The sequence below is a fragment of the Sparus aurata genome, chromosome 8, assembly GCF_900880675.1.
Source record: "Sparus aurata chromosome 8, fSpaAur1.1, whole genome shotgun sequence".
NCBI classification, from domain to species: Eukaryota; Metazoa; Chordata; class Actinopteri; order Spariformes; family Sparidae; genus Sparus; species Sparus aurata.
In genome coordinates, this window is record NC_044194.1 from 34,338,004 (window position 1) to 34,352,338 (window position 14,335).

Sequence of the window (14,335 nt, forward strand, 5' to 3'; positions counted from 1 at the left end):
CCAGTCCAGTTGTGATTGGAAAATCTTTTCTTCTTTTGAAGTTTTCCTCTCTGTATTATTTCTTTAGACCTTTGTTGTTGTTGTTGCTAGCCAACCGTCATTTGCACAGCAGCAGTAGAGTTCTTTTCCTCCAGCTAGCTAGGTAGCAACTTCTTTTGATAAAAAAAAAATAAAATACTTAGAAATCGTAGAAAAGTCTGGTTTATTGTCTTAAGTGGTTGAGTGTGCCTTCCAACCACTTGATGTTGTAGAATTGCGTTGTAAATCAGACATTTTAAAGTGAACACACAAAAAAAAGTGATTTTTGTAAACTTCCCTTGCCATCCATCCCCAAATGTTCTCAATTGGATTTAGATCAGGGGAACACGCAGGATGGTCCAAAAGAGTGACATTATTCCTCTGGAAGAAGTCCTTTGTCAGGTGGGCATTGTGAACTGCAGTTTTGTCCTATTGAAAAACCCAGTCATTAACTCATAGACGAGGGCCCTCAGTCATGCGAGATGCCCTCTGCAACATCTCCACATAGCCAGCCGCCGTTTGACGCCACTGCACAACCTGAAGCTCCATTGTTCCATTGAAGGAAAAAGCACCCCAGATCATGATGGCGCCCCCTCCACTGTGCCGCGTAGAAAACATCTCAAGTGGGATCTCCTTGTCATGCCAGTAACATTGGAAGCCATCAGGACCATCAAGGTTAAATTTTTTCTCATCAGAGAATAAAACTTTCTTCCACCTTTCAATGTCCCATGTTTGGTGCTCTCTTGTAAAGTCCAAACGGGCAATTTTGTAGCATTGAAGGAGACGAGGCCTTTGAAGACTTTTTTGTTCTTAAAGCCCTTCTCTCGCAGATGCCGTCTGATGGTTATCGGGCTGCAGTCAGCACCAGTAACGGCCTTAATTTGGGACGAGGATCCTCCCGTGTCTTGAAGGACAGCCAATCGGATCCTCCGGCTCGCGCAGTGGAAATTTTTTTGGGTCTACCACTTGACTTTTTTGTTCCATAACCTTCAGGATCTTTTAAGAAATTCAAAATGACTGTCTTACTGCGTCCAACCTTAGCAGCGATGGCGCCTTGCGAGAGGCCTTGCTTACGCAACTCGTTTTTGTGAAGTGATGTTCATTCAGTCCTAATCAAGCATTTCAATAGTTGTGTGTGTGTGTGTGTGTGTGTGGGGGTGTGTGTTCACAGACGCGCTGTCTGGAGAAGAATACGTTGGTGTGTCGTACATGAAACCTGTTCTCCATCTTTTCAACAACACTGTTCTTGCTGCAGCTGATGATGACACAGAGCTGACCAAGGACATGAAAGAGTCATCCTAGAGTACTTAGACGAGAAGTACTCAGACCCAGAAATGGTTGACCTGCTGGATATGGCCTCCTTGGTTGACCCACGGTTTAAAGATACATATATAGCTGATGACGGCCAGGAGTTCATCAAGACCAGAGCGGTAGCAGAAATTCAGTCACTGTTGGAGGTGCAAGCTGCAACTGTCACACAGCCACACACAAGCACACGAGCTGCAGCTGATGGTGCTGAAGCTGCTGAAGTAGCTGATGTAGCTGTTGAGAGGCAATTCAAGAGGTGAAAAGGAGCCTGGGAAGCTTTTTCAAAAAGGCCTCCGATGTCACAACTGCTCTTGCTGAAAGAGGGGCCATCAAAGTGGAGCTAAAAAGTTACCTGCAGACAATGCAGGTTGATGGACAGACTGACCCACTGGACTGTGGCAGCTGTACACAGCTAATTTTTCAAGGGTGGCAAGACTGGCCCAGAAATATGTCTGTATCCCTTTCACAAGTGCTCCTTCAGAAAGGGCATTTAGCATTAGTGGCAACATTGTTAGATGCCACCAGTCTGTGTTGAAGCCAGAAACTGTGGATGCGAATAATCTTTAGGGCCTAACAAATGACAAATGGTGCGAGCAAAATCTCAGTGAGTGCCCGATTTTAAGATTTGTTGTTGTGGTGATTTGTTGTTGTGTTGCTTTTCAATGGAGAAGAAACTAGTTCTTCTGTTCTTTGCATCTTTTGTATTCTTTCAGAAAATAACTAAAAACTACATATGGTGCATTCTGCACTGTTTTGCACTTTTTACTGTCTATGGCATGGCACTACTGTAAAGAAACTTTTATACATTTTCTTAAGTTGACGTATATGTGCCTTATACTGGACCACACCACTATTTTCTTTATTCAAATAATTTATTGTGCCTTCATTTTGCACTTTATTATGTTTTCATTTGAAGTATCTGTGCACTACACTTGGAAGTATTTTCTTTATTTAAAATAGCCATGCCTAATACTGGAAGTATTTCCCTTATTCACAGTATCTGTTCCTAACAGGCAGGAGAGTAATGGTGGACTGCTCCTCAAGCCTTCCTTTAAGGTCACACTCAGGGATCGACCCTTTTTGTCTGCCATGGACCGTGGCGCGCCGGAGATGCAGCTACTAACATGAGTTGTCTAAAAACCTTCTTTTTAGTAAACTCTGCGTACACAAACAATTTTCTCAATGCTCGTGTTCACGTTGAGAGACCCTAGGGATACTACAAGCTTTCTTAGTGTTTTAAAAATAGCGATTTTGATGCTAGTGTACAAGTGCCCCAGCACTTCACTGAAAATTAGCTTGCCCGAAAATGAAACTACGGTAAAAAAAAAAAAAAATACATTTAGCAGTTTGGCTTTCCTTAGGTTCTATGTAAGCGCTAGCTTCTAGTTAGCAATCAGCATGGCCTCCACATTCAAACCCAGAGACCCACTCCGTCAAGCAGTGCATACATACACACACCCTCCGCTTGGTCTAAGTTTTTGAGATTTTGTGCAATAATGCATTTGGAAATGTTTTCTAATCTGGAATATGTTAGCACAGCCCAGGGCAAAACGAGTGTATGGTTGACTGCTACATCACGGCACAATTTACACTCCAAGCCAACCGATCTGTGTAATGACTTTCTTCTCCTGGAGTTTAAGATATAGCTAAGATATAGTTGATGTCACTAATCTGTTTTTTATATAGGCCAGTACATCATTCCAGTTACCTGCTAGTACTACAAGAGATATTGGCTCCCAGACTGGGCCACCTCAAAGAAGGAGTGTTGGCACACAACTCTCTTCTAGTTTTCTTTATTCACATTACAGAAGTGAAGGTTTGTAGTGTTCTAGATAGCAAATTGGTTTTGATCGAGTGAAACAATCAGGTGTTGCAGCGTTAGTGCTTGGATTTATCCTGTAACTATAACAGATTCTAGATCTGACCAACCAGTCTAAGTAGCAGGCAAAAGACTACACCATAATGAATTATGCCATGACTACTAATTATGCCATACATACACGGAACAGATGAGGGTTTAGATGCTGACTACTAACTGTGCCACACACACACACACATACACTCACACACACACACAGGTACCGAGTGCAAGCAAGGTTGCAGGGAAAACATGGACTGGATTTTCAGTGATATGGGTGTTCTCGATATGAACAAGTGCAATGGATTGGATAACAACGCACCGAAGGGTCTTTCTCTACCTTACACATGAAGTGAAGGGAAACTGACAGATTTATGATCACATTTAAGTGAATAATGACAGGTTATATGATCATTTATTTAAACTAATATTCTGGCCACTTTATATTGAATTTGTCAGCACTTTTTTATAAAAGGAAAAAACAACAACAACAACATTTTTTTTCAATAAAAACACCAAATTATTTAGGGTGGCTTGAGAATTATATATATATATATATATATATGTATATATATATAGATATATAAGAGAGAGAGAGAGATAGAGATAGATAGAGATATATATATAGAATATATATGATATATATAGATATATACAAATAAGTTCCCAGTCGGGATCAGTAAAGTAATTCTATCTATCTAGCTATCTATCTAGATATATATATCTATATATAGATCTATATATATCTATATATATATATAGCTATATATATCTATATATATCTATATATCTAGATAATCATATAATTATCTATATATATTCGATTATATAATATATAAGATAGATATATCCTATATATAATACTCTATAGATATATAATCTTATATATATATCTATATATATATATATATATATATATATATATATATATATATATATATATAATTCTCAAGCCACCCTAAATAATTTGGTGTTACTTACTTAAAAAGCCCTAATGACGCCACTGCTGCTTTGCTCAATCATTTGGCTTTTTTTGACCAAAGCATGTTATTAACATTCCATTAAGACATCAAGGAACCATGTCAAGAAGCAGAAATGAGCATGATATTGGACCTTTAAGGATTACAACGTTAATACCCCAATAACCAGAATTCTGATACTTGCACTCCCTCTAGTACCCTGATCATATTTTAGTAGCCTGACACACTCTGGCCAGGTGCAAGCTGTGTTTTTTTTTTTATCTTATTTATTTCCCCTTTATTTCACTGGGATCATAGACTCTTTTACAAGGAACACCTAAACATTATTTTGATTGTAGAATTATCATCCAAAAGAGCAATTTCCTCAAGTGAGACAAGGGCTCCACACGTTGGTTAAAAAAATCCTATTGCAATTATTTTGACAGATATAACAATTGTGATATGTGATATTGTGATGATTCACAATTAGTGGGAATGATTACATTACATTACAATTTTCATTTTCACTAAAAAATCTATTTAACACAAGGTAATGTGATGTCAGGGTCTGTTTTCTTTCTTCCGGAGAACAAGATTTGTAGGTCAGGACATATCTGCAGCTCTATCACATTTGTTGTGTGATTTGGATTTTGAACTTAGGCATATTGTGATTTTTCTGATATTTCAATTATTTTTTCAGTCCTAATTACATTAGAGTAAGAGAGTAAGTGTGCATGTGTTTCTGAGTAGGTACTGTATCTGTGTGTATCACTGTGATATACAGTATAATTACAGACAAGAACTTCCACAGTGGCACACAGTGACACTGAGGGGATGTCTTGACATGGTGGTGTGTTAAGACAGTTTTTTTCTTTCTGTCACACACACACACACACAGAAGAAGATGTAAATACTGTATATATAACATACCACCAATGTTCTTTTGTGGTCACTCAAGACCAAGTACACAGCAATTAGTAATTATACTTACATTCATTCTCTCTCTCTCTCTCTCGACCCGTTTTGATCCATTTCCTTTTCTCCCATCTTCTCCTCGACTCCTTCCTTTTCTCCTCCTGTCGTTGTTCTCTTTTCCTATCTACTGTCTTTTTGTGATCTGCTGTAGTTGTCATCAATTTAACACCATTGTGACATCGCCTGATAGACATTGAAAAGAGCAAGCCTCTCAATTGTGGCACACACACACACACACACACACACACACTCACACACAGAACTTGAGATATATCCAATGCAAAGCCCACATTGGAATTCTAGTATGCAGTAATTATAGGCTGACCATCTTGGCTACATCAGAACATTAATTACATACAGTTCAGAGAGAAATAGGACAAGCTAGCATCTTAACACTCCTCATGACATCATCTGAGAACTTCTCTAGTTGTGTGTGTGTGGGAGGATGCATGTGTGTATGTTTGTCTGGGGGTTGAAACACATTCAGGAGTTAAGTTAAAGTTTTCAAACCCATCTATTTCATTATCCCTGTGGTGTCAAAGTAAATTGTTTGAAAATGCTAACAATATTAACATGTGTGTAATCATGCATCCAAATATATGAGAGCACTGTTAAAATGAGCATATTTATCACACGCACAAGATAAAAAAAATCTGACATGGATCTGGGTGGTGAAGGTCCTGAATAATGTGCTGGTGTATTTGGTCTGAGTAAAGTTATTATTGTTGGCTATTTGTACAAGTACTGCAAGAACTGTATTTGCACTAATAGCCTATAACCACCCAACAGTAATTAAAGCTAGAGTCTACAATCCTGGAGAGCTAGTAAGAGAGCTAGCAAGATTTGAAAGTGGCACCTCCTCTAAGTTCCACCCCCCCCCCCCAATCCCATCAGTGCTCCGTACAAAGCCACGCCCCCACAAACTTGAACGCGCGTCTGTTAGTGGGACTCAGCAGGGAGCACTGAGCAAGACGCAGTAATTCAGCTGAATTTAGCACGGAGCAGACAGGAAGTCAAGTGCTAAAATAACACACTACATCCGGTTACTTTTCAAAATAAAACACTCCGTGTTGACACTAGCACACATGTGAGGCCAGCTGTCTACCATACTGCGCCGTTGCGGACTCAAACCGCAACCGGTGGGGATTGCCGGACGGCGGACCAAAACCGGGTCGGAGCCGCAACGCAGCGGACCCCTATCCAGTGGAAATTGGGCCGATTCATTAGCCATTCTCATGGCTAAAAACAACACACAAAGAAGCTACCGTTAGCATTGTGCTAATAGGAGCTACAAACGTAGCCAAGTTGGCAAACCTCACATATTTCATGAAAATAACAAATCCCCCTGAAACAAAACAAATAATTACATGTCCAACAGAAAGAGAGCAACCTCTGCATCACTTTTCAAGCCCTTCACATGCCCCAGTTGTCTCCACCGCCCAAATGCCACACCGATGTTGACTCGGTCCGACTTCTTTCTTTATCCAGAGCCTTTTTCGTCGCAGCCTTTCCTGCCTCAGGCTTTCTTTTCTTTGCCTTTTTTGCGGGGTGAGCTGTTACAAGTAACGCTGGCTGCATTTTCTCTGCCATTGTAACCAAATGAACATGCTGTCCGGGCCGGATGGCACGGATTGGTCAGATTTTTCTCAGTCCTACAGCTGCCACAGAGGTCCGATTATTTTCGTTCCTTTTTCTGAATACATAATGTATTGACTACTCTCAGGATAGCAGGATCATTTCACCCAGTATAACAAAATGTGTTTCTGAACAACATTACAGACCCTAGCTTTAATCAAAAAACTAGTAATTGATTAATGTTGTACTACAGTGACTGTTTTTTCTATTTTTTTTAATTTTCTTTAAATAACATATCACATCATATCACGGTCACATAACGTGTAAAAAGTAAAAATGGTAAATGGAAATACATTTCATTAGCGTTTTTCCAGTTAACATACTGCTCTCAAAGAGCTTTACAACATTTGCAAGAGCAAAGAATTTTGAATACTAGGCTACTTCAACATGTAGCTGGGGACTTGAAACTGCAACTTTCCTGTTAATAGATTACACACTCTACTTAAGCTTTCTATCATTTTGTGACCTAACAAAATGACATGATCTTTTGCCTAACCTTGCCAAGTATGTGCCTATTGTAAAAATGCATATACAGACGCACAGCATGGAAAACAGTCCATGGTGAGGGTGGGAGGAATCTCTGATAATATTCCCAGCTTGGGACATACAGCACTTGGGAGCAATGTCCTGAATGGAGAAGAGAGAAGTCCTCATGATCTTCTTCGCTGTCCTCACCACTCTCCTCACATTCCTCCAGTCAGAGGCTTTGCAGCTTCCACACCACATGGAGATGCAACTGGTCAGGATGCTCTCTATGGTGCTCTTGTAGAATGTAGTGAGGATGGGCGGGGGCAGGAGGGCTCTCCTCATCCTTTGCAGGAAGTGCAGACGCTGCTGTGCCTACTTGACCAGTGCTGCAGTGTTCACAGACCAGCTGAGGTTGTCTGCAATGTGCACCCCCAGAAACTTGGTGCTGCTGACCACCTCCACAGCCGTTTTGTTGATGAGAAGTGGAGCGTGGCTGGGCTGCTTCTTCCTGCAGTCCACGTTTTGTCCATGTTTTGTCCACGTTCAGGATCAAGTTGTTTATGCTACATCAGCCCACCAGCTGCTCCACCTCCTCCCTGTAAGCCAAGTCGTAGTCATCCTTGATGAGGCCCACCACTGTTGTGTCGTCCGCAAACTTCATAATGTGGTTGGTGGTAGCCCTTGGGACGCAGTTGTGAGTCATCAGAGTGAACAGCGGGGGCCTCAGAACACAGCCTTGAGGGGAGCCTGTGCTGAGGGTGATGACACTGGAGGTATTCTGTCCGACCTGCACTGACTGTGGTCTTTCAGTGAGGAAGTCTAGCAGCCAGTTGCACAGGGGGGTGCTAAAGCCCAGGGGTCCCAGTTTGTCTACCAGATGCTGTGGAATGATGGTATTAAATGCTGAACTGAAGTTCAGGAACAGCATCCGAACATGAGTGTTATTCTCCTCCAGGTGTGAAGGCTCAAGTGAAGAGTGGTGGAGATGGCATCCTCAGTGGAGCGGTTTGGCCGGTAGGCAAACTGGAAGGGGTCAAACATGGCAGGGAGTCTGGAGGTGAAGTGCTCCTCTACCAGCCTTTCAAATCACTTCATCATAGTAGGAGTGAATGCAATGGGCCGGACTGTGTACTTCATCAGTCATCCAGGTTTTTGGTTGGCTCGGGTGGTGATGGATTTGCTAACGCTGACGTCCTCCTTGTATTTGTTGATGTACATGGCATACTCACCTATGTTGATATGATCATTGTAAGTGGCAGCTGCTTTGAACATATCCCAGTTAGTGCACTCAAAATAGTCCTTTAGTGCCTTAATAGCCCCCTCAGACCACACCCTCATCTGGCTCAATGTAGGTTTTCATTGACCAACAGGGGTTTATATGCTGGAATTAGCATAACAGATAGATGGTCTGAAGAGCCAGGATGGGGGCTGCTCTGAATGCATCTTTCATGGTGGTGTAAGCCATGTCTAATTTATTTACTCCCCTACTTGCACTACAGCTGCAGATGATCTATTTTGTTCTCCAGGGAACAATGTTTGAGAGGAAGATGGAAGTGGCGTTTTATAGGCGTTAGCGTTAGTCCTGCCGACCGCCTTCTGTCACACCGCCTCCGCTTGCTCCTCTGTTGGCTTGTGATGCTAGCAACTCGGTTTTGTCGGCGTAGCACTCCAAGGCTATGTAAACACTCCCTAGTAGTTTTGTCTATAAAGACCTCCTGATGCTTCGTCATATTTCTTCCCGAAAAACAGTGTCTCTCACCAGCAAAAAACTTTAACTCAACAAGTGTTTCTTTTGAAAAAAAATCACTGCCCTAACCCTAACCCAGCCTTCCAGACCGAGTCTTCAGAGAACAAGCAACTGCTAATGTGAGTTGTTCAAAAACCTTCTTTTTAGTAAACTCTGTGTACACAAACAATGTTCTCATTGTTCTTGTTCATGTGTAGAGACCCTGGTTTCATGTTGTGTCGAGCCTTCTTACTGTTTTAAAAATAGCGAAAACGAAACTACGGTAAATCTTGTGAAAGTGCCTCTTTCATTGTAATTATGCTTTTACACGAAGGTTTGACTCATATAGATTCACAAATAAAGCCTCGGTTGTTTTTTGGAGAGAATTTTTCTTAAAAAGTCTGGGATCACTGTCTTTAAGAACAACAGAAAAGACCCAACAATCCTCAAATCTTTGTCAACACGATTCAGCATCACACAAGAGAATCTTGACTAGATTTATGTCATGGCCTGTCAAAGTGAGAGTGAAGTTTAATGCAAACATTAAATAATTAATGCAGATACTGTATAGCCATGCATAGCCAGGTTGTTACATTAAACAGGAAATCGCATTGTTTCCTATTTGATTTAGTCTTGTGTTAATGACATTTAGAGATGATTTCCCTTGGAGGAGCGAGGACAAGGTAGATGCTTGAGCAGAGGAGCCTGATGTAATTGCTCCAGCCTTTTGAGGGAATGCACTCAGGTCAAGGAGATGGAGCGACTGTTTGAGGAGAGGGGCGCTTCTTTGGTGGAGCTTTACTTTTACCTTTGGGAGACCAGCTGTTTTCAATTACTGCACTCAGCTCTTGGGCATCGGTGGAGTTTTCCTGGATCAGTGGGTAATTGAGGAGCTGTTCATGGTTAAGGCCAGCTTCTCTTGGATGTGATGTGCGGGCTATCCAGCTAGTTTTTTGCGGTTGATACAAGAGCACGTCCAATTCACAGAGCAAAACTTGATGGATTGAGCCTGTGTTTCAGGAAAAAAAGAAAACCTTGACGAAGGAGAGCCACCTTTATGAATCAGAAATGGCGAGATTACCAACAGAGCCAGAGGGTAAGATAATGATTGTACGTGCAACACTCAGAGAACATGCAACACTGATACAGGGCAGTCAGAGGAGAAGTTGGGAGATTTTTGCAGTTCAAATAGACCGCCAAATTGACAGGGTGTGTTTGGTAGATAAGTGTGGAAAGTGGGGCATGTCATGTGTATATCAGTGCAGCTTGGGTTGTCTGTCTGGACTAGCTCACAGGCGTCGCTCCATTTATTAAATCAGTACAGCTATGTTGGTGAGAGACATGCTGCTGTCAGAACACATATGTGTGCATGTGTGCATGGGAATGTAGGCCTGAAGAGATCTGAAGAAAGAAAAAAAAGGAGTGGTGATAGAGCGGAGTGAGACAGAAGAGAAAACAGAAGAAAATGTGAGAAGTATAAGATATAATAGTGTACTGTAAACACGCTTGTCACACACTTACATGATGACTTCCATCTTCCAGCATCCTTCAGAGTGCCAGGTGATTTTTATATACTACAATACAGCAAAAGGACATGAATATCAGCTTTCCTATTTCCTGATTTCCTGACTGTTCTTTGTTAGAACTGGACAAAGTTTATGCTTCCACAAATTAAGTAAATTAGTAAAATGTTACTACAACTGTCATGAGAATAAGTTGTAAAGAGTGACAACAGTTTATAAATAAAGTCGAACAGTAAAGATGCGCACTGAGTAGATGAGTCTCCGTGTTTGCCAGATTGACATTTAATATTTCCGACAACCTCTTTGGTTTACTTAGCCACTGGGAGCTCCTGTCTTTTTTAGATGCATTATAATTCATTTGTGGGGTATTTACTTTTGCTTTTATGTTGTAGAGCAATACATAAACCTTTAAGCCTGTATAAACCACAAAGACTGAGAGACAAAGGAACTGTACATGCAAATTCAAGATACAAGATATACAAGATACAAGCGAATAACTTGTATTAATTGTACTTTTAACAAGTATGTTGCATTTTGAATTATTTTAACCTCACCACTTTTTGACTGATTGTATGTGCGCTTGTAAGAGGAATCAGTGATCATGAATTATGATAAAAATGTATCCTCTCTTGACTAATGTGAAAACACTTCCAGGTCATAGACCTTATAACACCAATTAAAAAGGAGTTCAAATCAGAAAGGATAAATTTCTTGTGCCCATGGAGAAATAACAACATACACTCAGTACTCTTGTTGCTGGTGTGGACTGAACACAATATGCAGGAGGAGTTGTGATCATGTGATCCTTGGCTGCCACCTTCTGGCAACTCTACATAAGGTCATGAGTGGTACTGGTGACTTCATTTATGGCACCACGAGGAAATAATCCAACGATCTTCACACCTTTATCCTGAAATACAACATTATTGTGACTATAATAAAAAGACGTAGGCTACGTTACATTTGTAATAAACCCTTTCAAACTGGATTTTTTTTTCCAAATGAAATGATTCCACTACATCAAAATGGAGATCAATTTAACATTTTTGTGAAGAAGATCAATGTGTTTACTTTCTCAATTCTCAAAAGGGATGGGATGGTTGTTTGTTTTAGATATTTTTTTATTAAATATAATAAAGAAAATATAATGTGTTAAAAATAGTACAGATTTAAAGGAAGTAAGGAATTAATTGAATAACAGACAATAATACAGTTTTCTGGTAGTAACTGAAAGAATATTAAAGTAACAATGTACATTGGCCAATACTCAACTCCTTGAATAGAAGGGTCATATTTTAAAAGCTGTATTTATTTATTTTTTTAGATGGAAGTGCTTCTCTGCAATTTAGTTATACTACAACAGCCTTTTTATGTGCAATATTTGACCACTATTAATTAAAATTGTTAAGTGATCTTGCATGTGTAGGAACACAAGCCTTTGTCTCTGCATCTTAAAGTGGTCTCATTTCGGCCATGATTACCTTTAACCCAAATCGACTCCTTTTTCCAGCATATGGGACTGAAAGCCCCCCCATATCCGGGCCTGGCAAATCCTCTCCTCTCCACAAAGTGAGAGAATGTTGTTTATCTTGCTATAAACAGATCACCAGAGATCTTCTTTTAGTAATTTACAACGACTAAGCACATCTGGTCAGTTCCCCTTCCTCTAAAGAAGATGAACCCCTTTTTCTCAGGTCAAACAAGGTCAAGCCCGATAGTCTTCTTTCTCCACACCAAGAGGAAGGAGGAATGTTTTCTAACATAGATGTGGTGATTTAAGATGTTTTACTAATCTATGTCTCTCTCCCTCTGGAACATTCTCCAGTGGGGGAAGGCTTAATGGGAAACCTAATCTGTGTGTTCTTCTCCTCACATGTCCAACTGTTATTTACGACCATTGTTGTTCCTGGGTCTGACATTCCAGTTCCTGTCTTCTATTCTCACCCAAATTCAAATACGTCCTAAATAACTAATAAATTACATCTCAATTTCTTAAATTTAGCAGATTCCAAAATAGCGTAAGGTCATGTTATTGTCAAGCCCAAAAGAAGTTTATTACTCAATAAGTTTGAGGTCAACAGAAACCACCCCTCCCCTTTGAAGATGGAGGAGACTTGCAGATCATCATTCCTTGTGTAATACTTGTATTATTTACCAGTTAAATGTCTGATATGTTTTGTTAAAGATAGATCTACAAGGAATATGTATAAGTCCTTGGTTCTACTGTGTATTGTATACCATACTGTTATATGTTGTACACTTTATTGCTTTATGTCTTAATCAGGTTATAATTCTTTTGAATGACAAATGATCATTAGCATGTTGCATCTTTTCACGAAGGCAAAAATTCGACTTTTAAGATGGTGAAGTTTTGGGAAGGTTAACACATTTCAAAACATTAAATCCAATAGTATAGTTAGATTAACTTTTTGGGAGCCTCAACTCAGATCACAGGAGGTGTGACACTGTCAGCCGGCCCCCCTGCTGCAGGTCATAAAACAGACACTCTCCCCTTCTCCACTCTCTCTCTCTCTCTCTTCTTCTCCAGGCTCTCTTCTCTACCTGTCCTCTTCTCCCCCTGCTTCTTCTCCTTCTTCTCTCTTCACTTCTTTGTTTTTTCATGTTTATTTTTATTTTTTAAAGTAATCTTTACTTTTATTTTTGCAACAAGCTCTAAGACAAGCTAATTGAATCCCTACTTTAAGTATTTTACTTTTATTCAAGTTTTTAATAGAACACATTTTTTTCTTTTTGATTTTATACTGTTAAAATATCACCGCCTGATTCAGAAGAAGTTGAATTCGTTTCAGAATCAGAACTTGAGTACCACTATTTGAAACCACCAAGAGAAGTCTTTTTCAAGACTGTGATCATCTGATGAAGAACGTTGCAAGCCTTGCGAGGAGTCTCCAACAAAAAGAGACTTTGTGCGCTCCCAGCCAAGACCGACTCTGCCCCCAGCGCTCCCAAGGCGGAAACCCTGCTGGGTCTTCGGACCAAGAGTTCCTCAACAGAGTACCGGCCTTCCCTCTGGCTACTGGACCAACGCGCCATGCCGTAGTCCAACCCAGAACTCTCAAGAACACCAAACTTCAGTGCCTCCTGACTCCCAGACAAAACTGGCTGAACGTCTTCATGCAGCTGGATCCACACATGTGAGAATGAGTGGTGTCTAAAGTTCTGACTTCTGTCAAAGTTCTGACTTCTGTCTAAGTTCTAACTTCTATCTTATGAACTGAAGAGAATTAAGATTAGGGTCTCATAGAATTAAAAATTACTCCCGTAATATTTAATATATATATAACCCGACCCTTTAACTTTACCATCTACGGTCACATGACTTTATTACCTTCCTAATTACAGTCTTTACATTTTCTGTTATCTGTTGTTCGTCTAAAATGTTCATGTCTTTTATTTTACCCAAATTATTTAGTCAATAAACATATAATCGTTTGTCTGGAACTTAATTTTAATGTGAAGAACCGATGGATACGTGCAAAGAAGTCACTACTTAAGAATATTGAGACTGGATAAATTGATTTTGAATGGACTCTAACTGTCCAAGCCAACTGGTACAGTTAGGTGTTTGGAATAATGTCCTCCGGATTATTCCAATAACTAAACACGGAGGTGGTGCCCTATTTTACGAGTGTAATATTAATTTCCAGTGATTAATTATCATATATATATGAAAGTAGTGTGTGAGCAATTCCTCCTACATTATATAAATATGGTGATGCCCATGTCAGGCCCACATACTATCCTACACATAGTGTCTGGCGTTACTTAATAAGACCCGAAAGTATATTAATAAGGGCGCCAGATATAACTACATAAATTATAATTATATTAAATTTATTACCTC